The sequence below is a fragment of the Diadema antillarum genome, unplaced genomic scaffold (assembly GCF_040938485.1).
Source record: "Diadema antillarum isolate AM-2024a unplaced genomic scaffold, OU_Dant_1.0 seq00001121_RagTag, whole genome shotgun sequence".
Taxonomy (NCBI): domain Eukaryota; kingdom Metazoa; phylum Echinodermata; class Echinoidea; order Diadematoida; family Diadematidae; genus Diadema; species Diadema antillarum.
The window spans coordinates 1,064,345-1,077,847 of record NW_027271935.1 but is presented as its reverse complement, the minus strand read 5'-3'; the positions used below and the strand labels follow the sequence as shown (position 1 = coordinate 1,077,847).

The window sequence follows — 13,503 nt, the reverse complement described above, 5'->3', positions numbered from 1 at the left end:
TTATGCGAAGGTAGGCCTACTACTTTGATTAACACTAATTAGACCACCGTAGTATTAAGAATGTCAAGAACTCCAAGCCATCTGATGATATTAACAAAGGAATATTTGGCAATGTAGCCAGTTCGGAGTTAGCTCATGTGCACATGGGTACAGATGACCTTCCCTTTTTCTCAGTTGGTTAGGCGCTTCACTTGTTTTCAAAGCGAAAAAAAAAAAATGCAGCTACTTGTAGCTTGCCCGGCATAACAATACGTGGAATTCTTCAATCATGTTCTAACCAAGGCTGAACTTGCGTAGACCAGGTGGTCAGAAATGTTCATGATCAACGCAGTCATGTGAAAGCATCCATACCATTATTTGGCATTGAAGTTATTAACAGTCTTTTCGTATTGATATTGCCAAATACCTCATTTGCTGTCAGGTGGATGTGATGGCACCATTTAGAAGGATATTTGAATAATGACGTCATAGATGCTTATCTCAGTGAATTTCAAAACCAACTTGCCCTGTTGGTACAAATGACCTTTTTCTGCTCTTGCGCAAAGTGGAACTCCGAACTGGCTTATTTGTGATTTGATAGCGTCAAAACAGACACACGGAATATTTCATGATTAGAAAAGCAGGGACTGACAACGCACGGAAAGTCATGCAGTAGCTGGCTACAACAGTCACAAGTCTGTTGGAAATCAGTTCCTTTTCAACGCTCACTTCCCTCGCGTCGGTAGCGTGGCCGAGCGGTCTAAGGCGCTGGTTTTAGGCACCAGTCATTTCGATGGCGTGGGTTCGAATCCCACCGCTGCCATTTAATAATTTTTTTTTTTTACTTTTAATCCATTTGCTGCTTTGTATGCTTTTCAAAAGGAGTCAAATTCTTAGCTTAGTCACCTGATACTGGGCTGTTTCTTCCTACATTATTTGTACTCGTATATCAGAGACCATGATAGAGTTTTCGAAATTAAACTAATATAACCATTATAATACTTATGAAGGGAGAAAGGTACCATAGGCCCTCTCTCTTTCTCTCTCTCTCTCATATCTTCCGTACATACGTAACACAAATGCAAAGCGGTGTGCGAATATGCATTTGCGAAATGCATCCACATGCATCACAGAGATAGAGGGGAAAATCTTTTTATTTTGCCGGGTAATTCGGATTTACATTAATTTTGTTTCACTTTGAATAGTGACTTATTGTCATTTACAGTTGATTACTCTGCCATGAAGGAACCAATGAAAACAATGGAAAAATCGTTTGTCAAACGCAATATATAATAGTATGCTTTTTTTCCCTAGAATCTTGTAAGATGTACATTCTCTTAACTCCAATCATGTCAGACTAAAAATACACCATGATGCTAACGTGCGATTTCTTAAGTGTGAATGCTTTAATACCACGAAAATTTAAATTTGTATTTCTCATAAAGCCTTGGATTGTGGTATGATTTTTTTTTTTAGGAAGACTAGTAATAGACACAGAAAATCTATATGCCGATGGTAATTTGTATACCAGGGCATTTCCACGAATTCAATCTATCCTCTGCCAGTTTTCGCGCAAGATTAGAAATCCATCCATATTTCTATATTCGTTCATTTCTTATTAACATTCTGTTTTAGAGTCGGGCGCGATGCTTCATTTACCACTCCTGCCGTTCTGTATAACACATAGCAAGTCTCAACCCATTTTCTTATCAAAGAACCTTCGGAATTATGAACATCGTCCTGATGAAACTTCTTACACGCTTACACGTATCAAGACACGAGTCTTCGAGCTCGCCACTCGTACTTACCTGCATAAAACACAATGCCTGGCAATATACCTGTATATCATTATAAGAACCCGTTTACATGTGTTATACGAACCAACGCTCTTGTCGAAGAGATATCTGTGTATCTTTCGGAACACTCAAGGCAAAGGAAAATTTTACCTAACTTCTTTATCAGAGCCAAATGTAAACTTTCTTTTTTCGTTTGTTTGGCTTTTTTCAGTGTTTTTGGTTTGTGTTTTTTATTTATTTTGCTTTGTTTTCTGTTCATATTTTTGTTTTGTTTTGAGTTGTAATGTATTTTTTAGCTGTTTATGAGAGGGACAAGGTTTCATTTTCATTTCTACTTCTGACGTTTTAGGATCGACTAAACGTATGTGCAGGTATATCAACGTGCTATGGATTGTTCTACATTTTCGCGTCTTGATATTACTCAGTTAAGTGAATAAACGGTGGTATCTAACATGGCTGTCAGACATTAAAGATTAAATCTAGTCTTAATTTCGAAGTATTTTCCAGTGCTGAACCTGGAGTTTATGTGTGGATGTTGGTGTACGCACCAAAATGGGGGCATGTCCGGGAGACAAAAGCGAGACCTCTCTCACCCGAAGTAAGAATCATATCGCTAGACAGTGAACTGGATTTAGTAACCATGCCACCGATGTTGTGGAATACACAGTGATATATGAACAGATTCCAGCTATTTTGAGATCGTGCGAGAGATACCGATACTATTAATACTCGTAAGGTATGATCAGTTTTACGAGAATCCTGAAATTCATGAACAGATTCCAGCTATTTTGAGATCGTGCGAGAGATACCGATACAATTAATATTCGTAAGGAATGATCAGTTTTACGAGAATCCTGAAATTCATATGATTATTCAAAGTCTACGGACACGCACTACATTTGCTGGAAAGGTATTTGGATCTCTTGGGTACATGCACACTTGTTAAAGAAAGCACAGTTGATGCATCAGCGTAAAGACGAATGTTTAGTATGTTTATCATCGTTCAGACTGTCATGAACACGTGTACTGATTCGCAAACGGCTCATCTTCATAACTTTTAGATTGCCAAGCGCTTTATGTAAATAAATGGAACACTTACTTTCAGGGCAGAGTGTGTTTTTTCTGCGTTCATGATCGTTCAGTTGAGAGAATTAACTGTGGAAATCGACATGGCAGTAAGACCTTATAAGATCGTCTCAAATCTGGTCATAATTTCAGAGCATTTTCCACTGTTGAACCTACAGTTCACGTGTATGAGTTTTGCACGTAACATACGCAAAGACCACTGTAAATAGTTCGTTATAGGTTGTGATTCACAAATATTGGCATACGATTATCGGAATGTTAAATATGCATTTGCCTTTGTACCAACAACGAAATAGTGTTACAGGAACAGTAAAGTTTAATTACATGATATCGTTATTTTATTTCATTAATTTCATTTTAGGAGATTCTTACGCAACTCAGTTTCTTACCAAGTATTGCTAACTTTTTAAGTGTGTTTATTAATGATGTCGTGTTACGCATTATTGGTCTCTCATTATTGAACTCTCATTCGAATACTGGTAGAGCATGCCTTGTTTTTTTTTCATGAAAAGTATAGATGTCAAGTGTTATGAATGACTTGAAAGACACAGACACACAAACACACAACTATACATTCCCTCTCTCTCTCCCTCTCTCTCTCTGTCTTCTAACTTTGCTATATGTAGTGCCCTTTTCTCTCAATCGAGTGATTTTCCTCGTTTATTTGAAGATTTCTGTGGACGATGCCAAAAATTCACCCTCACCTGCACAAGTATCGACGTAATCCGAGTTACCTTTATTACTTCGTCAGTTTTAAGACTCAGTGGAAATAGTAAACGTCGTATCTGGCCTTTCTTTCCGTTGAAATTAGATGCTTATATTCACTGGAAGTCCTCGAAATTCTTCTCCATGATAAATGTCTAACTTCTTCAACGTTTCATCCATCATTTAACGTGGGAATAAACCCTTATCCGTTGAATTTAAAACCTACTGATATGAATACACCAATGCATGCTAAAGTGAATACCCATAGTTTGAATATTCAAAATATTCCTTTCCCGAAAATGAGGAAAACCTTTCCAACCCGATTTCTCCTAATCGCATATATTTGTTTTGTTTGTGCGCTCATGGAATTCATTTGGAGGAGAAGATAGAGAAGTAGAATAATAAAGGGAGGAGTAATACAGGTATCCCTGGTGTATAATACTGTATGTAGTTCTCTCAGCGAGGGAAATTTATTTCCCTACCATCCTATCTTCCTTCATAATATCGCGTGGTAGTTCATGCCTCCGTGAATACAAATCCGGGGTATTATCCAACGTCAAATAGCTTTTCACGACTCGAACAAACAGATGTGTCAGCAAATTGAAGCAAGGCGAGTATTAACTTCTGGCTGCCACGACATTCAATATGGGTAACTAATATTGGTTGTCATGCTATTTATTTTTCCCCCGTCGCCGCTGTTAAGGCCGGGTGCGCGGTGCCCATCGCCAATAAAGGCAACAAATTTATTAGTGCATGAAATATAATACGGGCATAATGTTTCGAAGATTGGGATAACAGACCACCTGATCAATCAGTATACCTCCTCTTATTAAGGATTCACCATGGAGACCATCACTTAGGAAGACTTTTAGGTGGTATCAGTAACCTGCCCCGATGCGACACGAGTAAATTGATTGCTTGTTTTGCCTGGCTCCTAATAGTATTTTTCCTACCGGGAAATAGGTGTGATTTGTTGATCTGAGAGTGGTTTAAAAGCTTTCTTTTCGAAAGAAATACGAGGTTTTTCTCTCCCAACACCAGACTTCTGTATACACTGGTCAATGATCAATTCGTGTTGAAGTCAAGAAATGTATATTACAAGTATGTACATAATATCACTAGACATCGAACCCTGAAGCACTACTACACAATCGCAAGAGATCCAAAATAAAAGTTCTCTGATACCAAGAAATAATCGTATAATGTTATCAACGTCTTTCACAGTGTTGATAACATAAATGTTAAATTATTTAGTAGCACACTTTTCAGTAGTCCCTGTGGGTATTATTGTGACTTGGTATAATCAGGGGCATTTTTCGATGATGAATTGCATATTGCTGCTATTGCTATCATTTGTAGTTGTTTTTTTTTTTGTCAACGACTGTTATCATAATAGTTTATCTTATCATTGTTATCTTGGTAATTCTGTTGCTAATTCAGTTAGTTTGCTTCTACTGCAGTTACAAGATATGATGTATATATATATATATATATATATATATATATATATATATATAAAACATATCACATAAGGCGCGGTCAGACTGGCCAAAGATCGAGAAGTTTAAGATCGCGAAGTTTGGGTCATTGGTACGGGCGCAAGAAAGAGTGCGCAGTCCGAAGGCTACTGATTGTGGCGTAACAATCTGTATATGACAATGGCCTCGCGCTTCGGATGCAACCCCTCAAACATATCGGGAAGTTTCGCGGGAAGATTCGCCAGAAGTTTGCGGTCACACTGGCAAAACTTCGAGATCTTCAACCCTATTTTAACTGGGGGGGGGGTCAAATTGACCCCCCCCCCCCCTCGACGTTTCGCGCCACGATTTCGCAATGCGCAAAGATTTTGCCGCGTCGTTTCATGATTTTTTTAATTGAAGTCTCCCGCATATTTTGAGACCAAATTTGCGACGTCCGGGTACACATGTCAACCCGAAAACAGCTGAAATTCATGATATCGTGTGCAAATCCAATGCAAATTGTGTTTTCGGGTTAAATTGATATAAATTAGATTATTTCAACTTTTAACCATTGAAATTAATCAATTCAAGTATAGATATGCTTGAAAAAATGCCTGCAACAAATTTTGGCAAAAAAAGAATAGAAAACAAAAGGTCGAAAAAACAATGAAATACATAAGAAAATAACAAAACAATAAAAAACAAAAGAAAATGATTTTGATTGTGCTATGTTTTTACAACGGTCTTTTTAATGGAGTTATAGGTGAAAATATGATTTCATGCATAAATTTGCATAGTTAATTTCTTAGAAATAGAAAGGCAATATTTTTCTATTGTATGACCATGTAATCTTGTAATAAACATCCCGCTCTATCTTAAGGCAAAATTTCGCGGCCGAGATCTGAAGGGGGGTCAAATTGACCCCCCCCCCCAGTAAAAATAGCCCAGTTAAAATAGGGTTAAATCTTAATCTTTTGCCAGTCTGACCGCACCTATATATGCATATTTAGGCCTGTATGTGTGTGTGTGTTTGAGTATTATTGTGTGTGTGTGTGTGTGTGTTCATGTAAGCATATATTGTACTTTCCTTTTTGTCCAGACGAAATCTTATCTTTGTTTTCTTTGTTAAAGAGCAAGTACGCTGGTATGTTGGTTTACTACGATGTGATTTTGTTTTTATAAACATGTTGATTAAAGTCGTATGTTGTAACTGGCAAATCTGTCTCCCGTCAAACATGGTTAAGTTATAATTGAAATAAGCATAGGTTGGGATAACACGTATTTGACGGTTGTGTCAGAGAGTTTTTAATGTATAATAATTTATGTCAATTCGTCAATTGACAGAATTGAAGGAGCATGTATGTTAAAAAAAAGAGAAAGCTGTTGTAACACTTAATGGTGAACTATCAAGTATGGAATATCACGTAAGTGACCTCACAGCCAACAAAGGTATTGGTAAGTTCTGATGGCGTCATGTTGGACGGCTGTCTTTAACATCAGCTCTCAACTGGCCCCGCTACATTTTTCTCCGACCTGCAAACATAGACAAGTTATTATCATTATTCAGTATTGTTCATATGATATTGCAAAGGTTCTCAGCAATTTTTTTTTTCCTTTTTGGTGCGGGAATTTTTGTTTGTTTTTCTTTCGTGCACAAATATATTTTGCACCTTAATTCACCTATTTCTTTATTTTCAAATCTACATTAATCTATTCTATATTGCCATACAATTATTTCATATTACAGTGTGGTTCTTACGATAACTTTTATATGTCATTGTCCTGTTCCTTCTTGATAGACAAATTGCCACGAAAGGATCATTCATAACTACTACCAGGTATGTCCTCTTATCAACAGTGTGGGTAAGCATATCCAGCAATCCCGTAACGGTCCGAACTTATTATGAAACGTTCATTATTTCAGTGTTTGCATTTCTGAAAACGTGTGGCATTATGAGACCGGAACTGTTTTCAGCAAAGCGGCTTTCAAGAACGATATTAGATCCAGGTTGGGGGCAAGTGTGTTCAGCGATCGCATATCTCGAACACATTTTCCGCCCATGAAACTCTGTCAACCAGAGACCTGCAGCCGATTTTGTGTGTGTGTTTGGGGGGGGGGGGGGGGAGCGAAAAGACCAGGAAAGAAAGATTTTTGTTGAGATGTTAGCTAGATTGTACACGCACGAGTAATGTGATATTGGCTAAACACTACTGAAAAGTAAAGTTTTATCTTTAAATTCTACCTACCGTTAAGATCTTCCCTAAAGTGAGAATGTGGGAAACAGAAGCTTAAATGGGAAAGAAGGAAAATAAGAGGCAAAAAAGGGGGGAAAATGAACTATTTTAAAAGGAATGCGACACAAAATGCAAAGGCGAGAGGGTGGAATTAGATACGTCAGTAAGGCAAATGTTTTTTAAATCAAATGGAGAAAATAGGTCACCTTACCTATAACCCATTTCCCAGCTTTTCTGTTCGTTATAGTTAAGCTTTGGACGTTAAAATGATATTCCTCTAGAATGAATTTCGAATAATCAAACACGGGGTAACAGTTTCACAGCGTCATTCATGCTTTCGAACTTTCCAACCATTATGACTTTACCACTTTGTCTTCGACGTAGACGTTCTGTCGTGAACTGTATCTTGCGACCTTCTGCACTTCCCCCGCCCCGCCCCCAACCCCCCCCCCCAAAAAAAAAAAAAACAAACAAACAATGAAATAAAAAAGTAACATGATGGAAGAAAGGACATCATTCGGATTACAAATGCATAATCTTGTCAAGCTACGCAGTAACTCTAATTCTAGTTTTCTTATGGTCGTTACTTTGCCCTTACGTCATTCTCTTTTAGTCAATTTATATATTTCCTCTTTTCCACGCTGACAGTCCTTTCCTCATGTCAACCCTCCTACACCTCAAAACAACTGCTTACGCGGAGTTGGCGGGGTTTTTTTCCCGCTCACGGTAATGCACGGCGATACGTGGGTATTTCTTTCACTTTGTTGTGGGTTAGAGAGTATGTGTCATATGATATCATCGCAGTGTTGTGTGTCCATGTGCACACGAGCCGTGGATCAGGGGTATTATCCTCTCAACATGCTTTTTGTTTGCCACGCACACCACAGGTGATCCTGCGAGTGATAAAGGTATACGAGGAGATTGAATTTGACTCAAACGTATTGCATCAGTCTCGGCTATTCGTGGGATCACCTGCACGCTACTGACTGTGAATAGGAGAAAAAAAGAACCAAAAAACATAATCAATTAGGCAGACTAGGTTTTAGTCTTCTTGTGGTCATGGATATGGTATCAGAGTTTGTTGTCTCGAATATTCCTGTTGGCTTAGCCTCGATAAAAGTGATGATAATAGGAACCCATTTATCATGGGTTCATTCTTCAGCATTCTGGCTGTTCTCAGGGCCCTGTCGGTATACTTACTCCAACATATAGTCTGGTAGGAATGGGGGGTCCCCATGCACCCCCCGAACACATTTTTTTAACTTACTTTTTTGTAACCCTTAGGGTGTCTAGTTAGTGAATTTTTTTGTTCCCAAGAAAAAATCGTGTCCCATGGGAGTCATTGGCGGCCATCTTGGCAGCCATCTTGGATTTTCAGGGAAAATCATTATTTTCCATAACTTTTGAACTACACAGCATAAAATTATAAATAAAGCATTTCTTCAGGGTAAACGTGACACGAGGAATCGATTGCAATGGTTATTTACATGATAAAAGCAAGTTTGAAACAAGAAAATCCTAAAAATATGCAAATTTTGGTGTCATTTTCACCTAAAAATACCCAAATAGTTTAACTTTTGAATTACACAACAAACAGGGACAAATAAAACAGTACTTCAGAGTTGATACGGCATGAGGAATAGTTTGAGATAGTTATTTACATGATTAAAGCAAGTTCCATACAAGACAAGTCCAAAAATGCGAGGAAAACCAGTGTCGTTTACTCTAGAAATATTCCAAAGTTGTCCATATACATGTAAATGACAATCTCATACCTTCTAAGAGTAACTAACCACTTTTTCTTAACAGTCTGGTAGAAATAGGGGAGGGGGGTCCGATGCACCCTTCTTTTTCTATCCCTTAGGGTGTCTATTTCATGATTTTTTATTTGTTTCCAAGTAAAATCGTGTCACATGGGAGTCATTGGCGGCCATCTTGGATTTGCAAGGAAAATCATTAATTCCTATAACTTTTGAACTTTCAAACATACAAGGAAAAATAAAACATTTCTTCAGGGTAAATGTGACATGAGGAATCGATTGAGATGGTTATTTACACCATTGAAAAACGTCTGATACAAGGAAAGTCCAAAATATGAAAAAATCTGTATCGGTTACACCGAAAAGTACCCAAATAGTTCAACTTTTGAACTATACACAACATACCGGGACAAATAAAACATTTCTTCAGACGAAACACAGCATGAGGAATCAATTGAGATTGTCATTTACATGATGAAAGCAAGTTTGATACAAGAAATGTCAAAAAAATGAAAAATTAAGTGCTGTTACTCTGGAAATGGCCCAAATATTTCATGCTACATACATGATGGCAAATTGCATACCTCACAAAAGTGACTAACAACTTTGTCTTTAGATCATTGCCCAAATAGGCCTTTTTTGTTTGGTATCAAAAATAGAATCTGAAGAGAAAATTAATTTCAAGCATTGTCACCCCTCACTTGGTGAAATCGAATAAGAATGTAAGCACTATGGTAACTCATATGCAAATACCCTTGAAATAAGTGGTCAAAGGAGGTGACACATGATAATAATGTTGATCACAGCATGTGAAAGTGACTAATGGACAAAGATAAAACTTGAACTGAAATGTAACACTCTTTGCGCATTCAATTTCGTTTCATTTTGTATTTAAAAAGAGTTTGAGTTGGGATATTTTCAAGGAAACAATCACTGTGCCAAAATGTTGAGCCGATTTGAAGAATTTAGATGCCAAAATGTTTCCACCGATTAGTGTTTTCCTGAACACAGTCACGTGATGGAGGTACAATCGTTATGTTTGCCCATGGGCGAACATTCTTGTAATGTTCTCCCATGGGAAAACATGTTCACGTAACAAATGACAGAATTAAGGCCTAGGACCGCACCGCAATTATAACCTCCCTTAATAGCATTTCAAGTATGTTCCCTCCGCCGCCAGTCATCATCTATTATATTTTAACATCTCTGACGTGTGTATATGCTTTTCATGAAGTATACGGAATTAACGTATATTGAAATAATGCCTCTGGCACCACTTCGTGGCGGAGGCATAAAAATAAAGTAACATAATATGACTTCACTTTTCTAAAAGTATTCTGAATTGTCATTCTGTGTAACTGTACAAACACAGAAGCGGCTATGCGATATATCAGCCTTCCATTTCACACTTCTTTAATGTGTATTCATCATCAAAACGATCATTGTAATCAATGTCTGGCTCCTCTTCTTCATCCTCCTTCATCTCCTTAGTAATTTTCTGAAGCAAGTCAATGAGGGAAGTCGGAAAGATAGGGCCACTTGACCACACTGACTCCATCATAACAAAGGCTATCTTCTGCCATCCTTGTCCAGGTTCAAATGGGTCATATACAGAGCATCAGAAGATTGGTTGGTCAGCTCTCCTTAAGATGGCAAGGCGATGGGTCGCACATTTAATGTGTGGGATAAGGTTGTCTCTGCAAGGTGTATATGAGCATGAAGAAATCCACATTGGAGTTTGTCGTCATTTGTTCGCCCTCTCCCATCATCTGCTTTGGATGATGCTGCTGTAAATAGACTTCTCCGGCTCTTATGGTCACACATTAGGCATGTGAATGCTCCAATGTCTTCTGTCACCTCTTACTGGCTCTACAGACCATCCATCACCAAGATTTATGTGGGGGACATAAAACATTGGCACATTTTAAAGTCATGTTCTAAGATTTCAGCAGTGTTCATTATTAGTATGTAATATTGAACAATTTACCACATTTCAGTAAAATATTGCTGAAATTATAATATCAGAATACTCTCACTTGAATGCTGTTTGATACATGGGGAGGTTTTGTAGATTCTTTAGGGGTCCGACTTTGCCCCTACTCTTGGAGGCACTTGTTACATCTTCCCCTGTAAACACATGTAGTCCAAGTATTGTGGTACAGTAGCCAGCTCTCTTTGATTCTGTATGCCAGTTCACCAACATTCACACTTACCACAATCTGGCAATGCTCGACAGTCCATTTATCAAGGAAGATAGTGAGGGTGACGGAGTAAGCATGGTGCAAGAAGATCAAGAAAATGTCTGTGTCTGGTACCCAACCTTAATAGTGGAATACTCGAGGCAGAGCGCTACCCTGGTGTCCTTCTCCTGGTTACAGCAGCTCATGGATAGAGCTTATTGTCTCGTGGGATGAATAATTAGGTGAACAAAAAGAATGTAATAGGAATCACTTAAGCTTCAGAGAATGTGACTTCTGTTACATTCCATTTGTTTACACAATGATATGTTCCAAGAGACAATGGCGCGATAGGCCTATCCATGAGTGACTGTCTAACCAGTATAAGGAGACGGACACCACCGTGACGGTCGTGCTCTACCTCAAGTGCGCTGCTAAGCTTGGGTATAAACAAGGTAGCTTTGGTGAGGAATCCAGACACACATTTTCTTGATCCCCTTGGTCCATGCTTAATCCATTCTACAATGTAGTATCTTACTTGATAAATTGACTGTCGCGTATTGCCAGGTTGTGAATGTCAATTAACTTGCATATAGAGTTAACGGGAGCTCATTACTGTACCAAAATACTTGGACTGTATGTGTTTACCGGGGAAGATGTAACAATTAAAGTGCCTTCATAGGTTGGGAAAAGTTGGACCCCTAAAGAATCTACAAAGCCACCCCACATGCCACATAGCATTTAGGTTGGGAAAAGTTGGACCCCCAAAGAATCTACAAAGCCACCCCACATGCCACATAGCATTTAGGTTGGGAAAAGTTGGACCCCCAAAGAATCTACAAAGCCACCCCACATGCCACATAGCATTTAGGTTGGGAAAAGTTGGACCCTAAAGAATCTACAAAGCCACCCCACATGCCACATAGCATTCAGGTGAGAGTTGTTTGATATCATGATTTCAGAAGTATACTGAAATCTGATAAGTTGCTCAGTATTATATTATAATAAACACTACTGAAATCTTAGAATATGACTTTACAGTATGCCAAGTTGAGTGTCTTTCCTCATAAATCTTGGCGGTGGGTGGTCTGTGCAGCCAGAGGAGGCAGATGACATTGAAGCATTCACATGCCCAAAATGTACAGCAAGGCCAGGGAGAAGTCTATTATAATGGCGTTCGCAGCATCATGCTGAAACAGATGACCGAACCAAGGTGGATTTCTCCTTGCTCCCACCTGGCAGAGGCAACCTTATTTCACACTTTCAATGTCTGAACCACGTGTACCACCTTGCCATCTTCAAGCGATCTGACTAGCCAATCTTCTGGTGCGCTACCTCTTTGATCCTGGACAAAGGTGGCAGAAGACAGCCTTCGGTATCATGGATCCGATGTGATCAAGCGGCCCTATCCTTCCCACTTCCCTCATTGACTTGCTTCACAAAGTTACTGCGTAGATGGAGGAGGATGAAGAGCCTGAAGAGGAGGAGCCAGACATCGATTACAATGATCGTTTTGATGATGACTGGAAATTACAGAAGTGTAAAACCAAAAGCTAACATATCACTTACCACATCTGTGGTTTGTATGATTGCACAGGATGAGAATTCAGAATACTTTAGACAAAGTAAAGTCATATTGTGTTACTTTTTTCGATATACGTTAATTCCATACTTTATATATAAATATATATATACATATATATATATATATATATATATATGGTTATTATATATATATATATATATATATATATATATATATATATATAATATATGGTTATTTAATATATGGTTATATAATATATGGTTATTATATATATATATATATATATATATATATATGGTTATTTTTCTGGTTACAGAAAAATTCATTGAGAATTTTTCTGTAACCAGTCCTGTTCCAGAGATGTGGTCCGAGATTAAACAGTTCCTTCTACAGCTTCTTGACAAATATGTCCCATCCAAGATGACATCCACCAGATTTAACCAACCCTGGATCACCACTTCTGTGAAGCGGCTCACCAGAAGGAAGAAACGCAGCTTCGTACGTGCAAGAAAATCCCAAAAGCAGAAGGACTTTCTGGAATACCTGAACTTAAAGAAACAAACCAGGATTGCCTGTAAGGAAGCATACAACAACTACCTTACTGACATTGTAAGTCCAGAATCCAAAAGTAATCCAAAGCGATTCTGGAGCTTCATCAATAGCAAACGTTGCGAACGTACTGGCGTAGCTCCTTTAAAATCTCCTGAAGGGATAACATACACAGATGGACATACCAAAGCTGAGATCCTGAATGACCAG

At 38.3% G+C, this 13,503-nt stretch overlaps 1 non-coding gene across 1 annotated transcript; it reads left to right on the top strand.

Moving 5' to 3' along the window:
- The first annotated feature begins 720 nt into the window (after positions 1-720).
- Positions 721-802, top strand: Trnal-uag (transfer RNA leucine (anticodon UAG)). The gene has a single exon. It is a non-coding gene; the product is annotated as a tRNA-Leu (tRNA).
- The last annotated feature ends 12,701 nt before the right edge of the window (positions 803-13,503 follow it).